Source organism: Hipposideros armiger, unplaced genomic scaffold, assembly GCF_001890085.2.
Source record: "Hipposideros armiger isolate ML-2016 unplaced genomic scaffold, ASM189008v1 scaffold_373, whole genome shotgun sequence".
In the NCBI taxonomy this organism is placed as follows: Eukaryota; Metazoa; Chordata; class Mammalia; order Chiroptera; family Hipposideridae; genus Hipposideros; species Hipposideros armiger.
Window position 1 is genome coordinate 1380275 of NW_017731723.1, and position 15524 is coordinate 1395798.

Here is a 15524-nt window from a genome sequence, read left to right on the forward strand (position 1 = left end):
TCTCTCTCTCTCTCTCTCTCTCTCTCTCTCTCTCTCTCTCTCTGTCTCTCTCTCTCTCCACGCATACACACGCACTCTTAACTCATGCATTTTTCTATTTGTTTAATGTGAAATTATAAACAAATTTTCTGTTTAATTAATTACAGTTATTATTCTTTGTGATGCTTAGTGATCCCAAATTTAGACAGAGGGATACCCTCAAATCTGCTTCTGCATCTCTTAGACCTGACCCCACTGGGCTTCTGGGAACAACAAGATAAACTAGACTTACCTTGTACTTCCCTCAGATCTGGAATCAGCCATTTCTCCAGAAAGATCTAGCTACTTTTGGTGGGTGCTGGTCTTAGAAATTAAGATTTGGACACTGGATGGTCCCATTGCTCTTGGGGTTCTTGTTTCCAGGCTCCTTCAGTGGACAGAGGTGAGAAAAATAAAATGAGTTCATAGTATTATTGGTTCAAGCTTAAAAATTAAAACAATTCTTCTTGTACAGTTAGCCTCTCAATTTACAGTTAGGTTCATTTGTTTATGTTTGTGCACAATTTGGTGGGTTGTTTTTTTTTGCAATTTCTTAATTTAATTTTTGAACATGTAAATCATGTACACAAAACTAGAAACTATATTTAAAGTCATATTTAGAGAAGTTTTATTCCCATGCCAATGCTCTCCACTCTGTTCCCACCCCCCCTCCATTAGTTCTGGTTTATTCTTCCTGTGTTTCTTTATATATGAGTGTGTACACACATATATGTGTGTGTGTGTGTGTGTGTGTGTGTGTGTATTGCTATTTCCCCTTCTTACCTACACAATTTATGATAAGGTTGTAGATGGGAGCCTAGAGTTCTGGGAGAGAAAACAATTTTAAAGGAGTCAAATTTGCTTACGAATCTTAGATCCACTCCCTGCTAGCTGTGTGGCTTGAACTAGTCACATTGCCTCTCTGAGTCTCAGTCTCCTTATCTGTGAAATGGGATAACAATTCTTGCCTTGTATGGTTTGGGTTAAAATTAAGTTTTTTCTCATATCACACAAAAGATTAAATTTTAGATAGAATAAAGAGCAAAATGCAAAAACAAACAAACAAAAAAAACCCCTAAAAACTAAAAAGACATTTAAAAATGTTTTTAAAAGAATTTTTAAACCTTCCTGGGCAAGACACAAGCCCCAAGGTACATAAAGGAAAAGAGGTTTTGAGGTTACTCAAAAAAAAGCAAAACAACTATGACAAAGGACAACATCCTACACAATGTTAAAACACGAGTAAAAGAGAAGGTGAAAGTGTTTGCAATATATTTAAAACACATCAGATAAAATCCTTTTGAAAAACTGCTTGGGAGTTTCTAATGAAGCCTACAACCCAGTTATTTTACTCTTAGATATTTACCCAAGAGAAATGAGAACATATGTCCACACAAAGACTTGTGTAAAAATGTGCACAGCAGCTTTCCTTATTATAGCCCTAAACTGGAAACAACTCATAGGTCCATCAATAGGACAATGACCAGTGTGACAATGTGATACTATTTAGCAATAAAAGGAACCAACTACAGATACATGTGACAACATGGTTGAATCTCAAAAACAATATGTTAAGCATAAGGAGTCAGATATAAAGGTGCCTATTTGTATGATCCCATTATGGGAAGTTCAAGAAGAGACAAATCTAATCACTAGTGACAGAAATCAGAACAATGGTTGCCCTTGGAGGTACTGACTAGAAAGGGGCCTGAGGGGACTTTCAGGAGTGATGGAGATGGGCTATACTGTGACTTCATCCATGATTACCTGAGTATATTCACTTGTCAGAACTCCTCAGACTCTACACTTAAGATCTACGTATTTTACTGCATGTAAAATACACCTCAATTAAAAAGACAGTAGATTAAACAGAGCACATATAAAGAGCTCCTAAAAATCACTAAGAAAAGGATAACTACTACAGAAAAATGGGCAAGGGCTATAAACAAACAGCTCATTATTAAAGACATGTACATGTTGAACAAACAAAGAAAGAAATGTTCAGCTTCACAAATAAGCTAAGAAATACATGTTAAAACAATGAGATTTTATTTTTGCCCATCAGGTTGGCAAAAGTTAAAAAGATTAATTGTTGGTGAGAAAGAAGTCAGGGCGAGAAATCAATCACTCTTATGTACTATAAATATGAGGATATTAAAAGACTATTTGGTGGTACCTATCAATGCCTTTTGACCTGACACTATGATTTCTGGAAACCTATACAAAATAGGAATTATTTTAAACATGATATTTCTGTACCACGGAATGAAGTAGCTCTATATGTACCTATATGAAAGGACATATAACTAAGTGAAGAAAAGCAAAATGCAGAATAATATGTAGTATAGCATGATCCCATTTGTATAAAAAAAATCCAAGTGTGTATAACTACATGCGTATGTATATAAATGTCCAGAAGGGGACAGGAAAATTTTACTTTAAGTGCTGACAGGGTTATTTCCCAGGAGGAAATATTGCACTGTATGTTTTTAGTATTATTTTTGTAATTAGAATGTATTCCTGTATTCTTGGTGTAATTTGAAAAACAAACCTAAAAGGGTTTTGGCAAATTCTTTGATGCGAACCAAGGATTTCTTAAGGAATTATCAGATACATACACTTAGCCCTTAATAGATGCCCAGCATTGGGCGATAGGGGAAAAGAACCCAAAGAAATGTGTCCCACTCAGCCCTCCGTACTTTCACCTCATGGTGATCACAAGATGTTAATCATGCTCAATGCAGTCACTTCTGTTGTTCAACACGCACTGGGACACATTTGGCAGCTGGAGTGTGTGAGTGTACAAATGAATTCTCACATGTGCGGTGGGCATGAAGGTGGGGTGAGGGAATCCTCTCCCTGAAACTTAATAATGTAGGTTAATAACTCCTTATCAAAACCCTGGGAAGCACGTGTTTTGAAAATAAGAAATTTTATGATTTTAGAAGATACTTGTGTACAAAACTTGTGTTGTATGGTACTTGTAGCAGAGTCCGGAGCAGTGCCTTATAGTCAAACACGCAATAATTCTGCAGCAAAATGCATGAATATTCATACTGACTATAAAGACTAAATAAGTGTGACTGGTTAGCTCAGTTGGTTATAACGTGGTGCTGATAACACCAAGGTTGCCAGTTTGATCCATTGGCCCAACATGGGCCACTGTGAGCTGCCCCTTCCTAAGAGTCAACTATGCCATTGTAGCATGAAAGCAATGCGTAACTAATGGCCATGACTGTTCCCCAATTAAAAAAACAAAAACAAAAACAAAAAACAACCCACTAAATAGCTACAGGTCAGTGCGAGTCAGATTCTGCTGCCAAATGAGTCTGTGCTGAATGGACACCATCAACTTGTGGCATTTGAAATCTTTCTGTATTTTGGAATTGTGGATAAAACGATCACTCATGAATCCTTACTTTTAAAAAACCATTTCTGCAACACAATGTCTGTTCTGTAATAGCATTCTGTCCCCACAACTGACCACACAGTGGACATGATCAAGTTAAAGGAGTGTTGGTGCCCGAGAGGCCAGCCTTAGTCATGCCAGTAATTTCCATCTTTGGCCCAATTGTATTAAGATTAGGAAAAACACTGTTCCCACACCAGCTCTTGCATTTTTCCATTTCTACTCACTCCTAGGAAATGACAGAGGGTAAAATACTACAGCACAGCCATATACTTTTCCACATGATGCAGGGTGGACCGAATGGAAGCAGTGCTGGAAACTCACTCTTTTTGTTTCCAGGCTCAGATCTTCATTAGTTGATGTGAGGAAATTAAAGTCAGCGTGTGAATGTCAGCTCCAGGTCAGCTAGGTCTCAGACGTAAAATTTCATATTGCCACTTCTCACCGGAGTCTGGGGTCTGAAACTATGCTACCCATGTGATGAGGGAACCTCCCAGCAGAAGAGTGAAGTGGACCCAGGTTGGTGGTGCTCCCTAGTGGCTGCAAGGAGCAACTACAAATCTCCAATGGAGGAGAGTAAATCTCAATCTGATTTATCAAACAGAAACTACAAAAATCACACTCAAAGCAATGAGTCACCATGAGCAAGAGTCAGCAGAGACAGCAAGCAACAGAAATCAGCCAGGTTTCTCAACCTCAGAGCTACTGAAGTTTTGGACCAGATAATTCTTTACTGCGGGGGCTGTCGTGTGCCTGTTTGCAGCATGCTTAACCTCTATCCACTAGATGCCAGTAGCACACACACAAACGTGCATACACACACACACACACACACACACACACACACACACACACACACACCAGTTTTGACAACCAAAAATGTCTCAATATCTCCAAACATTTCCAAATATCCCTGGAGGATTTAGATTCTCAAAGATTTAGATCCTCAAAGATTTCAAATATTAGAATAATGACATAGGTCATAAAGTAACTTTGTATGAAATGCTTAAAGACTTAAAAGATAAAATGGAAAAAAGTGATCAAGAAATAAGAAACTACCAAAAATTACAGGCAGGTATTTATAAAGGTTCAAATAGAATTTCTATAAATGAAAAAAATATATAATCTTTGAAATTAAAAATTCCATGGATGTGTTAGACACAGATGAAGAAAGAATTAATGAATTAGAAGAGAGATAGTTAAAGAAATTACCCCCAACTGCATCAGAAGAGCAAGAAAAGGAAAAGGGAAATGTGATGGGGAGGTGAAAAGACAGGGAAAACATGATAGAGAGGTTAAGATACAACTAACTGGAGCTCCAGAAAGGAAGAATAAAGAGAATGGGAGAGAGGCAGAGATAATGCCTGAGACTGTTTAGGACCCACAGATGCAGGAATTCCCAGAGATACCGAGCAGGATGCAAATGCAGGTTGTCGTGAGCTGGATGCGGAAAAGCTGAGGACTGAGCCTCAAGGACTCATCATTAACATTGAGACAGCAATCCAACCCAGGAGTCCATGGAAGGGCCATGCTGGTACCAATGGCATGGCTGTGGGAATCCGGCAAAGGGGACGAATCCCTGGGGATGGCTGACCTGAGTTCAGTCTTAAAGGATGTTGAAGGATATTCATTCAATGTTGAATCAGGAGACCTTGATCTGAGCCCTTTGTTTTACAGGACAGCCTGGGAGATTAACTCGGGGTGGGATGTACAAGGACAGAAAGGAAATAGGATGGTGTTCTAAGCAGGGGAAGGGCATGAGCAAAGGAATGGAGGAAGGATTAAACACTTCATGAGCAAAGACAACAGAGGGTCCTCTTTGATCAGATTGGGGAACATGTAAGAAAGCAGCTACAAACCTGATTGGGTGGACAAGGTGAAAGAGCCTGGGGAAGTCCCTTGAGAGATAAGCAGGTGTGTTTGGACTTGAAACTTTAGGCTAAGGGTTGACAAACTACAGCCTGTGGGCCAAATCTGGTCTACTGCCTGTTTTTGTAAATAACATTTTATTGGAACATAAACAGATTCATTTATATATCATCTATGGCTGTCTTGGCACTACAGCAGCAGAGATGAGTAGTTGCAAAAGACACCATATAGTCCTTAAAACCTAAAATACTTACTCTCCAGTCCTGTACAGAAAAAGTTTGCTGATCCCTGATCTAAGCAGGGGTGGTCAGCCAATGAGGCCTTTTAATCAATGACCAACATGAAGAGGACAAACCCGGAAGTGGCTGAAAGACGGTGTGTGTTGTCAGAGAAAGGAGGAACGTGCTTAGCTTTTATTGAGTTCCTACTGTATACCATCCCTCCACCCACATATTCTTTATTACTTCTCACAACCACTGTGCTGAGAAGCTGTTACTATCTTTCTTTTCAGAAATGAGGAAAATGGGGTCCAGAGAGGTTAAGCGACTTACCCGAGGTCAGCCAGTGTTTTAAACAGAGCTGAGGTTTAATTTCAAGTTGGTCAGGCTCCAGCACCAATGTTCTTCTCACTACACCTTACCACTTTTCAAGGCACTGCATCCCAGATAGGAGGGGACGGCCCTAGGCCAATGAGTTGGCTGCTGTGTGTCACAGCCAGAAATAGTCCAAATTGGTGAGGAGGTAACTGTTTCCCTTCTCTCTCGCTCGCTCTCTCTCTCTCTCTCGCTCTCTCTCTCTCTCTCTTCTAAGATTTTATCGGGGAATTGGGGAAGAGAAACAGTGTTGGAGAATGGGGAAAGGGGAACAACCAAGTTGTTGTCCTTCAGTCTTAGTTGTGGAGGGCACAGCTAACTCAGCTCCAAGTTCAGTTGCCATCGGGCCGCCCATCAGCAATTTGCGGCCGCTCAGCTCAAGGTGCTGTGTTCAGTCTTAGTTGCAGGTGAGCATAGCCCACCATCCCATGAGGGAGTCCACCTGGCAACCTTGTTGTTAGGAGCACATGCTCTCACCAGCTGAGCCATCCTGCAACCTGTTGGCAGCTCAGCAGCAGCTCAGCTCAGGGGCAGCTCACTGGCCCATGTGGGAATCGAGCCGGCGACCCTGTTGCTCAGAGCTACACTCTTAACCAACTGAGCCACTCAGCCGGCCCCTCCCTTCTCTCTTGAAAACAGATCCAAGGGCCCACTCTGACCTGGAATGGGGAGCTCTGGCCCAGGTCTCCTCTAAACATTGCTCCCCACTTGTCCAAACATTGCTTGCACCCCATGCCTCCAGAGCCACTGGCGTGGCCAAGAATGTCTATCGTACATCTTCCCTCTAGCCTCATCTCACAGCCTGATGCTCAAGGCAGTTGGGAGATACCATCTCCACATCTATGAAAAAAACATGAGGGTTGGCAGCCCTGCCCGGTGCCACCCACAAGAGATGACCCAGTTGATTGGCAGTGAAATTGCAACACAGCCTCTGCTCTTGCCCTAGCCGGATCCCAGGCCCTGGAGCAGAGCCCATCGGGGCTTGTTTCCACCCCCAGCCTGGCTCCTGTGACGAACTTGAATCCTCATCTGACGGCTATCATGACCACTCTGCCCAAATAGGGCCTAACAGATCTGCTTCTCAGTTTTGTGGCCAAACTGGTTCTTGAAACTTCCCCAGAGTTCCAGCAGGGCTGAGTCTGTCTGTGGGGAACTGGAACCAGCTGCCCCTTGGGGTTAAGCTGGTTGAAAACTTGAGAAGCCAAGAGACAGAGGTTAGGAAAGTGCGAAGTTTACCTAAGGCCTTGATTATTGATATTGGTGTGAGACACAGTGGAAGTCCTTCCAGTGGATCTGCAGATGCCATGCCACATAACCTCTGACCCCCAGTGTGTCCATGAGGAAATGGATGCAAACGTAAGCAGACACGTCCCCAGGGTAGATGGGAGGAACCCTGCAACCCCAGTACTCCAGTGGGCAGTTGCTACACCCTCCTACTCTCCTGTCTTGGGAAACAGTCAGAGGTCTCTAGCAGCTCCAGGGGACAATGAACCCACACCTGCTTGTGTGCTGGGGTGCTGCCTGTGCCAGATGCAGAGGGAGAAAAGGAATGAGACACACCGGCCCATGCTTATGCCACCAGCCTTCCTCAGACACAGCCGCTAGCTCCTTTGCTGTCGTCACCAGTGTATGCTCACATGGGGGCTAGAAGGAAAGGAATGAGGAAACCAGGAGAAGACACAGTAGAAGAGATTGAATGAGCATCTATTATAATATATGCCAAGTTCAGCACTGGGCACATCCAAACATCATCACGCTTATTTCTTACCAGGTGAAGTAGATATGATTTACTAGACTATGCATGGACAATTCTGAGACACAGCAGAGAATAAATGTGGAGCTAGCTCTCTCTGGACCCTAGCTCTGCTATTAATTGCCTGTGTGATCTCAGTTTGCTCACTAAAACATAAGGACTAAGAAACATCAATAATTTCATATGGTTGTTATAATGATTAAATGAGATAATTTATATAAAGAACTTAGAATAACACCTGATACACAGAGAGTAAAATAGTAGTGTGAACTAATTGTGATTTTTTTTTAACTGTTATCTTCATTTAACTGTTGAGGAAATTGAGTCTTCAGAGAGGATCAGTGACCTACCCAAGGTCACACAACTAGAGAATGGCAATGCTAGGGTTGACTTCCAGGTCTATCTGATGCTGATACCCTCCATTCAAAGATTCTGAGTCCACAGGGGTTGAGAGAGAAGGAGAAACTCGGGCATCCATGAGCCCCAGGGCAAGGTCACTGATAGGGCAGTTGCCAGGGGCTGTGGCTGTCCCTTAAGAAGGAGTGACTCAGCCTCACAAGGTCATGGAGTGAGGTAGCCTGGGAGAGGCTCAGGACTTCTCAGCACCCGTAGGGCCTAAAGGGAACCCAGGAGGAGGAATGGCTTTGGGTGGCACGAGTCTGCCCATCCCTGAATACCAGCAAACGATTGTGCCGAAAAGACCTGGGAGAGAGCTCAGCCCCCAGAGGGCAGGGCCAGTGGTGGTGAAAGAGCCCTGGCAACAAATAAACAGGAAGATCCATTGCCCAACACCAGGACGAATGCACAACCCACATCCACACGTGAATGGTGGCACTGAAGCATCACGCACTAGTCCAAGATCAAAGTGGCAGAAGCCCCTTCCTGTGGGGCATCCTTCCTCAGCAAGCCCACGTCTAGCCATGACGCGGGCCAGGCCCCTGGCACCTGAGGGAAGGTACCTAGGCTTCCCAGGCATCCACTTTTCCAGCTGTGAAATGTGGGTGGTCAGACTCAGCTCCCAGGGTAGTTAGAACAGGGTGGGGCACAGAGTGTGGGTGTCCTTTCCTATATAGAGCAGGGGACACCTTTGTGACCCTCCTCTCTCTACTGCACCCCTAAGGCTCCTGCTCAAACTCTCTCCTGCTCTCTCAGAGAGCTGGGCTCAAGATGGGTTTCTACTGAGCTGCTGAGACCAAGGTTTCTCAAGGGCAGAACTGTGCTTTTTCATATTTAGATGCATTCCATCCAGCCCCTAGCACAGCCTGCTGGCCCCCACCTGATGGAGAATAATAGCGGAACTTAAATATCCCCAGACAGGTGCAGCCACTGGCCATCTCCCCATGTCCTGAGAACCAATGAATGGTCTGAACTACCTGGACACGACATCACTGGCTGCCTTCAAAGGCACTGAGTTCATCATCGGTGGTTAGAGGCCAGCACCACTTGGAGAAGAGGCTGCAGAGAGGACTCGGTCCTTGAATAGGAGCCAGAATCTGCAGCCTTTGAAACCCTCATGGGCCGGCCAGGGCCTCTGATTCTGCGTTGTTGAACTTTATGGCTATTTTGCAGACAGAGCCCAAAGCTCCCTTGATAGAAAGTGCTGTCTGCCTGGTAAATGCATTAGGGCATTCAAGTTCAAAGCCAGTGCAATACTGGCATGCAGGAAGGAGAGAATGAGGAGACAGGGTGGGAGCTGGGGCCCCCTTGAGGCCAGCAGGCTTTTCTACAAAAAGAGCCCCCTCACTTCCTGGGATCCCTGAGACCCAGCCCTCCAGCCCGAGAAGGCTGGCTGTGATCGAATCCAGCCCCCTCCCAAGCCCTGAGGCACACCACATGTGAGGGAAAGGGCTAAACACACACTCACTCCCAGAAGCATCTTCGGATTCCATAATTGTTGCTCTGAAAACCCGTCAGAGGTTCTGAGGGGCACCGAGGCAGCTCTTTGGAAAACAAGCAGACAGCAGTGAAGGGAACCAACGCCTCAATTATGGTGGGGACTGGAGCCTTTGAAAAGAGATGGTTTAATGAAAAGGTACTGTCGGGAGCTAACCGTGTGGAGGGTGGCCTGTCCTCTTCTGCTTTTCTCCCTGTCCCTCCCCTCCCCCACTTAGTCAGGAGCAGCTGCCCAGCCTGCAGGCCCCAGGACCTCAGTGCCTGGGGATTAACCCCTGCAGGGTGGGGAGGAAGGAACTGCAGTGCCCAGGTATGCAGGCCACTTCCTGAACACCCCTGCTTGATGCCTGTAGTCTGTCCTCTTGCCTGGGCTGGGACCCTGGGTTCTGGACCTGTGGTCCCGCTGATTCACCATCACCTCTTCCAGGCTGGATGGGGATCAAGGCTTGGGGAAGACAATGCAGCCACAGCATTTTTCTATAGCATCATTCATTGTTTGACCAAGGGCACTTTTATCACAGAATTAATCTTTAGTAAGTACTTACTTTGACAAGTAACTTCTAATTTAATCTTCAAACAATCCTTTGATATGGGTACTATTATGATTCCCTTCTTGTAGATGGGGCAGCTGAGGCACAGGTAGGTGATGTAACTTGCCCTAGGTCACAGTAGTGACAGAGCAAGGATTTGAACCAGGCAGTCTGGCTTTAGCGCCAGGCTCTCACACTTCCGTCCTTGTCTAGCCCTCTCTAATGCTGACACACTGTCCTGGTCAGCCTTCCAGACACCTCTCCTTAATCCCTGGTCTCACCTGTAACCCCCACGTACTTCCTACTCAGGTCTCCCCTTCTGCAGCCTGCTCTCCCCAACCCTGATCTTCTTCCTGGGTTCAAGAGCTGCTGCCACCTGCAGGTGCAAAGATGCTTGTGCTCTAACAGGGTCTCAGGGCAAAAGGGTGGCCTGGGGACCCAGCACCTGGTGTGCTCTACCATGGTGGCAAAGCAATAGCAGAGCGCTAGGAGTGTTCGTTCTAGAGAGGTTTGCACCTGGGCTATTCTGTGATGGGCTATTCCAGAATCCAAGGTGGACCCCACAATAAAAAGGGAGTGGTAGGCTCTCACGGAAAGGGCACGCAAGTGGGGGGGGGTCATTGAGAAGAGCTCCAAGGCTGATTTACCATCTGGGATGAGTCAGTGTCCTGGTACAGCCCTGCCTACAGACAGGAATTAATAGAGCTCAGGAAGAATGCGTCCCGTTTCTGGGCTACTTTTCTTTTCTAGCTCGTTAAAGACTTTAATGACTGCATCATAATCCAGCCGGAGGAAATCCGTAAAGCCATGAATGTCCCCGTGCTTTACAACTATGATGGACTCGTCTCCTCCAAGTAATAGGGACGCTCAGCGCGGATCAGTGAGGAATCAAGAGGGCGGCAACCTCTGGGGACACACAGATTTAGAATCTGCAGGCGAAATTCAGACTGAGCTGCAAAGCCAGGCATTGTCGGCCAAGGGACCGGTCTGGACCTAGAAAAAGGACAAGTCCCAAGCTCCGGTTTTATTTCCAGACTTGCTACTGGCTGTGCCAGCCTCAGTAGCCACCTTCTTGGGTCTGTACGTGGAGGGAGTCGGAGAGGAGGGGAGGAAAGGGAATGGGGGCTAATTTTGCATCCACTGAGGGGCAGGCCCTGTGCAAGGTCCTCTACATGAGATGCCTCCCAAGTATTATAGTTCCCTATTTTATAAAGGCGGAAAAGGGCTCAGAAACGGAAACCTAGTGTCACACAGCCGAATGCAAAGCAAAACCTTCCATGATAACAATGATAATAATAGCTAACATCTATATAGTGCATGCTGGGTTCTGGGCAATGCATGTATTGACTTATTTAAACCTCACCAAAAAAGCAGTAGGTAGGTATTGTTATCCCAATTTTACAAATGAGGAAACTGAGCATAGAGACCTGTAACTCCCACCCAGTCCCAGCAGCAGGCACTTTACCTCTGTTGATGAACCGAGAGCCCAGGCTGTCATGCAGGTTATTGGTATTTTCTTCTCTGTCTCCAGAGAGCTGGAGCAGGTAGTTTCAGAGGTGCAGAGCTCAGCTGGGAAGAATCCTGGGGTGGGGAGTGGGGGGCGGGGGGAACTGGTTTAGCTGTGAATGGGGAATGGATAAATGAGTGGGAGAACAGAGGGGAGATGACCGGTTGAGAATAAGAAGGGTAAGAGAGGTGGGGAGAGACAGACAGACAGAAAGAGATAGGCAGACAGACAAAAACAGTCAGAGGTGGAGAGAAAAACCGAGGCAGAGAGACAATGAGAGGGAGAGGAAACTATCAGGGATGTAGTCTCCCCACTGACACAGCTACTGGAAGGCAGGGCCTGGCTTTGGTGAGGCAAGTGTGAGCTGGTCCTAGAGTTCTAGACGGGAAATGTCACTCTAGTTAGGGACACGCAGGACAGCCCTGAGGTGCTCCCATGTGCGTGCGTGTTGGCGCCAGTGTAACCTCACTGTGCCACCTGCAGCTCAGGTGACCTCCTAGGCACTTCCATGTGTCCCGCCTCAGTTTCTCTTCGCACCACCCTCAAGTAAGTGGGTCAGAGACTGGAAACTTAACTCAGAGAATGAAGCCACTGGTTCAGGGTCCCCCAGCAAGTTGATACCGAATGGAGACCAGAGCCTCAGCCAGGGGTTTCCATAACACAGGCCAGGGGGCTCTTGAAGGTGAATCAAGGGACAGAGGCCTCAGGCAACAAGAGGGCAATGGTGCAGAAGCCTTTCCCACCTGCCCATCCCGCCCAGCTGAGAATTCCGACCCCATACGACCTGGGAGACCCAGTTCCTATTGACTCCCGCTTGGCGATCGCACCCCATGACCCTCTGGTATTCCCCACGGTCCTCTTGGGTCTTGCCCCAGCTCTCACCAGCCTGCTGTCCACCAGCCCTGCCATTCCCACAAGCTCTCTTACACTGCAGGTCCTGCCTCCTCCCTCCCAGAGCAGGGCTGGGGGAGGGGGCCTGTGTGGGAGGGAGATCAGGCACTTCATGCAACAAGGCTGCTCCCACATGGCCCCTGTATCACCTATTGTCAAATGACTCAGTGGTGGCCCTGCTCTCCCAGAGCCCACCATCCAGCAGGGGATGAGCACATGTAAGGCTCCGTCTGACACATGGTGAATGCTGAGACAGGTGTGTAGACAATGCTAGGGGAGGGAGGACAGGAGAGGCTCCTCGTCACTGAGCAGTTTGGAGGGGAGTCAGCAAGGAACAGACAGAGGAAGACCATCCCCTTCTCAAAGGGACCCAGGGTGTGCCAAAGCACAAAGGGGCAGGCAGCAGGGTGATCTGGGTTGGCTAGGGTGTAGGGTGCACATCAGGGTCCTAGAGACAGGGCCAGAGGGATGGCCCGGGGCCAGTTTATGAAGTGTCTGGTTTCACCCTCACCTGGGCTGAAGTTTGGGCTCAATCCTAGAGACCAAAGGTGGATGCAGAGAGAGTGTGTTCAGGACAGTGGAGCCCACACTTGCCCATAGCTCTGCAGTGTGCCTAGGGGCAGGTGGTTGGCCAGCCCCCATTGACCAATGGGCTGCTGCATTGCCACACTCCCCCAGCATCTCTCTCCTCACTTCCTCCTGAGATTTGCTAAATAAGAGAGGACCCAGCCTCGGCTCCCTTGGACACCATTTCACACCAATTGCCATCCTTCCTGGTCTAACTGAGTCAGGAAGTCATTTCGCAGGAGAGCCTGAACCTATAGGAAAGTCTTCCTCTAAGAATCAAACACTGTGGCTGCAGGAAAACCATTGGCATCCTCACCTCCTACATCTAAAGCCCCTGAGTCTCCAGGTTGATTTCTCAGCAGTATTTAAATGTGCAGTAAAACCAGGCCCATGGGTTTTCCCAGCATCCGCACAGCACATCCCAGGGGCTCCTGTGTGTGTTTCTGTGCATCTCCCCTAGTGAGATAACATAGCGCCAATGGTAAACCGAGTGGGGGGTAGGGGGGCTTGCTGAGGACTCTTGATGGCAGCCGTGAATCCACCTGGGAAGTCCAAATATGTAAGAGCCGAGTTTGGGGAGATTGTTTCCAGTCGTGGTGGCTTTGTGAGGGGCCATGGTGCTAGTACAGGGGTGTCAGGCTATGCCCTGGGGCTTCACACAAACTTTTCTGCAAGCTTGCAGTCAGAAATCTTGTCCTTTCAATGATTCCACCTGGCCTGGGACAAAGACAGAGCCAGTACCAGGCTTAAGACTTGCCTCCTCTCCTCACCCAGTGCCCAGGAGTTGGTCAGGGAACGCTTCACTGCCTGAGCACCTGTGCCTACCACCATAGGCCCTGACCCTTCTTTCTGATCTCCTGGAAACTGGGGTATACGGGCCTTAGGGTCAGGCTGAGCATAGGGAGACCTGAGGTGGGAGTCAGAAAGACTGAATTTGGAGACCCACCTCTTCCTCCTATGTGCTGCATGGCTCTGGATGAGTTACTTGAGCTCTCTGAGCCTTAACCTCTTTCCTCGGACCTGCAAAAGGGCGATTGCATCCTTCCCGTACAGGGATGCGTGGACTAAACAAGGTGACGTTCTGGCCAGTCCTCAGCACAGCAGTGACCGGCCCCCAGCAGAGCTCAGTCAACTTTGGCTACAATTATAAGCTGTTATAAAGCACTTGGCATGGAGTAAATACTCCACAAATAAGCACCATACAAGTGTAAATAATTATTAATTATTATGATGACTAATCATCATTATTGTTGATGATAAACGTTAAGAACTGCTACGCAAACACCAGCTCCCCCACTCAATCTGTCTGCACAGAGTTATCACTCCTCAACCACAAAAAAACATTCCGGGACCCAGAGAGATTGCTGGTTCTAAGCAGGCAGGCAGAAAGCACTGCACCCCACCCTCACTCTCTTCCCAGCAGCACAGCTGGGCTGGTCTCCTTCAGGCAGGTGACATTCACCCAAACACACCCCATCTGGCTGTACAGGCTGCTTAAGGTCTGGGTTTGCTTGTCTCCTCTGCCTCTGGGATGTTAAATATTTTGGATATCACCTAAGTAAGAGCACTCCCCATTGCAATTCCTTAAGTCCTGTGTGAAGTGCAACAAAGCAAGCCTGAGAAAGTGACCTGGGAAAACCCTGGTCCAGCTCCCAGAACTCTTCCTGTGGGATGTGGGCAGATAGGTAAGGAGCAGGCACTGCTGAGCATGTGAATCTCAGCACCATCCTGAAAAGTGAATCAGGCATCCCAGGCCTAGCTCAACCCCAGCTCGTAGGATCTCAGTAAATACATGGATGGAGGGAGGGAGGATATTCCTCATGCCTTTCTATTTTCTGTATTTTTGATGCTTTGACATCTGGGGCTTTGCTAACGCTGGAGAGACTGCACCTCCCGAGTCTAGTCAATTTCTAGAGATAGCAAACAACTTGCTTGCGAGTACACCTTCCACATGCAAACCAACCCATCCAGAGCCCATTACCCACCCCACCCCAGCCACACACACTACATCCTTTATCAGATTCTCACTCTCCAAGCAACTACCCACCTTCCCCAATCTCCCAGAGCCAGACACTAGACAACTAGGGACAACCTGTGTGCCATACAGCCGCTGAAATTATCCACACTAGCTAATCCTAAACCCGCTTACCTGGCCCCACCTGTTCCTTGTCTCGGAACACAACAAAGATTCTTGCTCAGGTTTCCCCCTCACTCTCTCTGCCTCCTGACGGATGCTGCTACTTCCCCACGTGGTCCTGCATGGTGTGGCACGCCCCCTCCCCTTCAAAATTGTGAGTAATAAACTATGTTCTCAATGACAATTATCTCCTGGCCTGATGGCCTCACTTTTAAACAATGACAGGTGGAGGGACGAAGGGAAAGAGGGAAAGGTGGGAGGAAAGAAAGGAGGAAGGAAGGAAGGAAGGAAAGAAGGAAGGAAGGAAGGAAGGAAGGAAGGAAGGAAGGAAGGAAGGAAGGAAGGAAGGACAGAAAG

The 15524-nt window shown here is 47.2% G+C and overlaps 2 long non-coding RNA genes across 6 annotated transcripts in view; one reads left to right on the forward strand and one right to left on the reverse strand.

Annotated features, from left to right (window-relative positions):
- The window catches only part of LOC109393308 (uncharacterized), a 46939-nt gene that overhangs the window by 10839 nt on the left and 20576 nt on the right, over positions 1 to 15524 (reverse strand). The window contains exons 1-3 of one of the 4 annotated variants that reach the window (XR_002126229.1): positions 9507 to 9645; positions 7388 to 7533; positions 272 to 406 (exon numbers count right to left, since the gene is read on the reverse strand). This is a non-coding gene — a long non-coding RNA (uncharacterized LOC109393308). Of the gene's footprint in view, positions 1 to 271; positions 407 to 7387; positions 7534 to 9506; positions 9646 to 10080; positions 10590 to 11530; positions 14771 to 15524 lie in introns of those variants that run through there. The other 3 variants (XR_002126228.1, XR_002126231.1, XR_002126230.1) reach the window with 3 other exon arrangements.
- LOC109393309 (uncharacterized) overlaps positions 14906 to 15524 on the forward strand; it is a 13119-nt gene continuing 12500 nt past the window's right edge. For both annotated transcript variants that reach the window (XR_002126232.1, XR_002126233.1), the window contains exon 1: positions 14906 to 15321. This is a non-coding gene — a long non-coding RNA (uncharacterized LOC109393309). The remainder of the gene's footprint in view (positions 15322 to 15524) is intronic.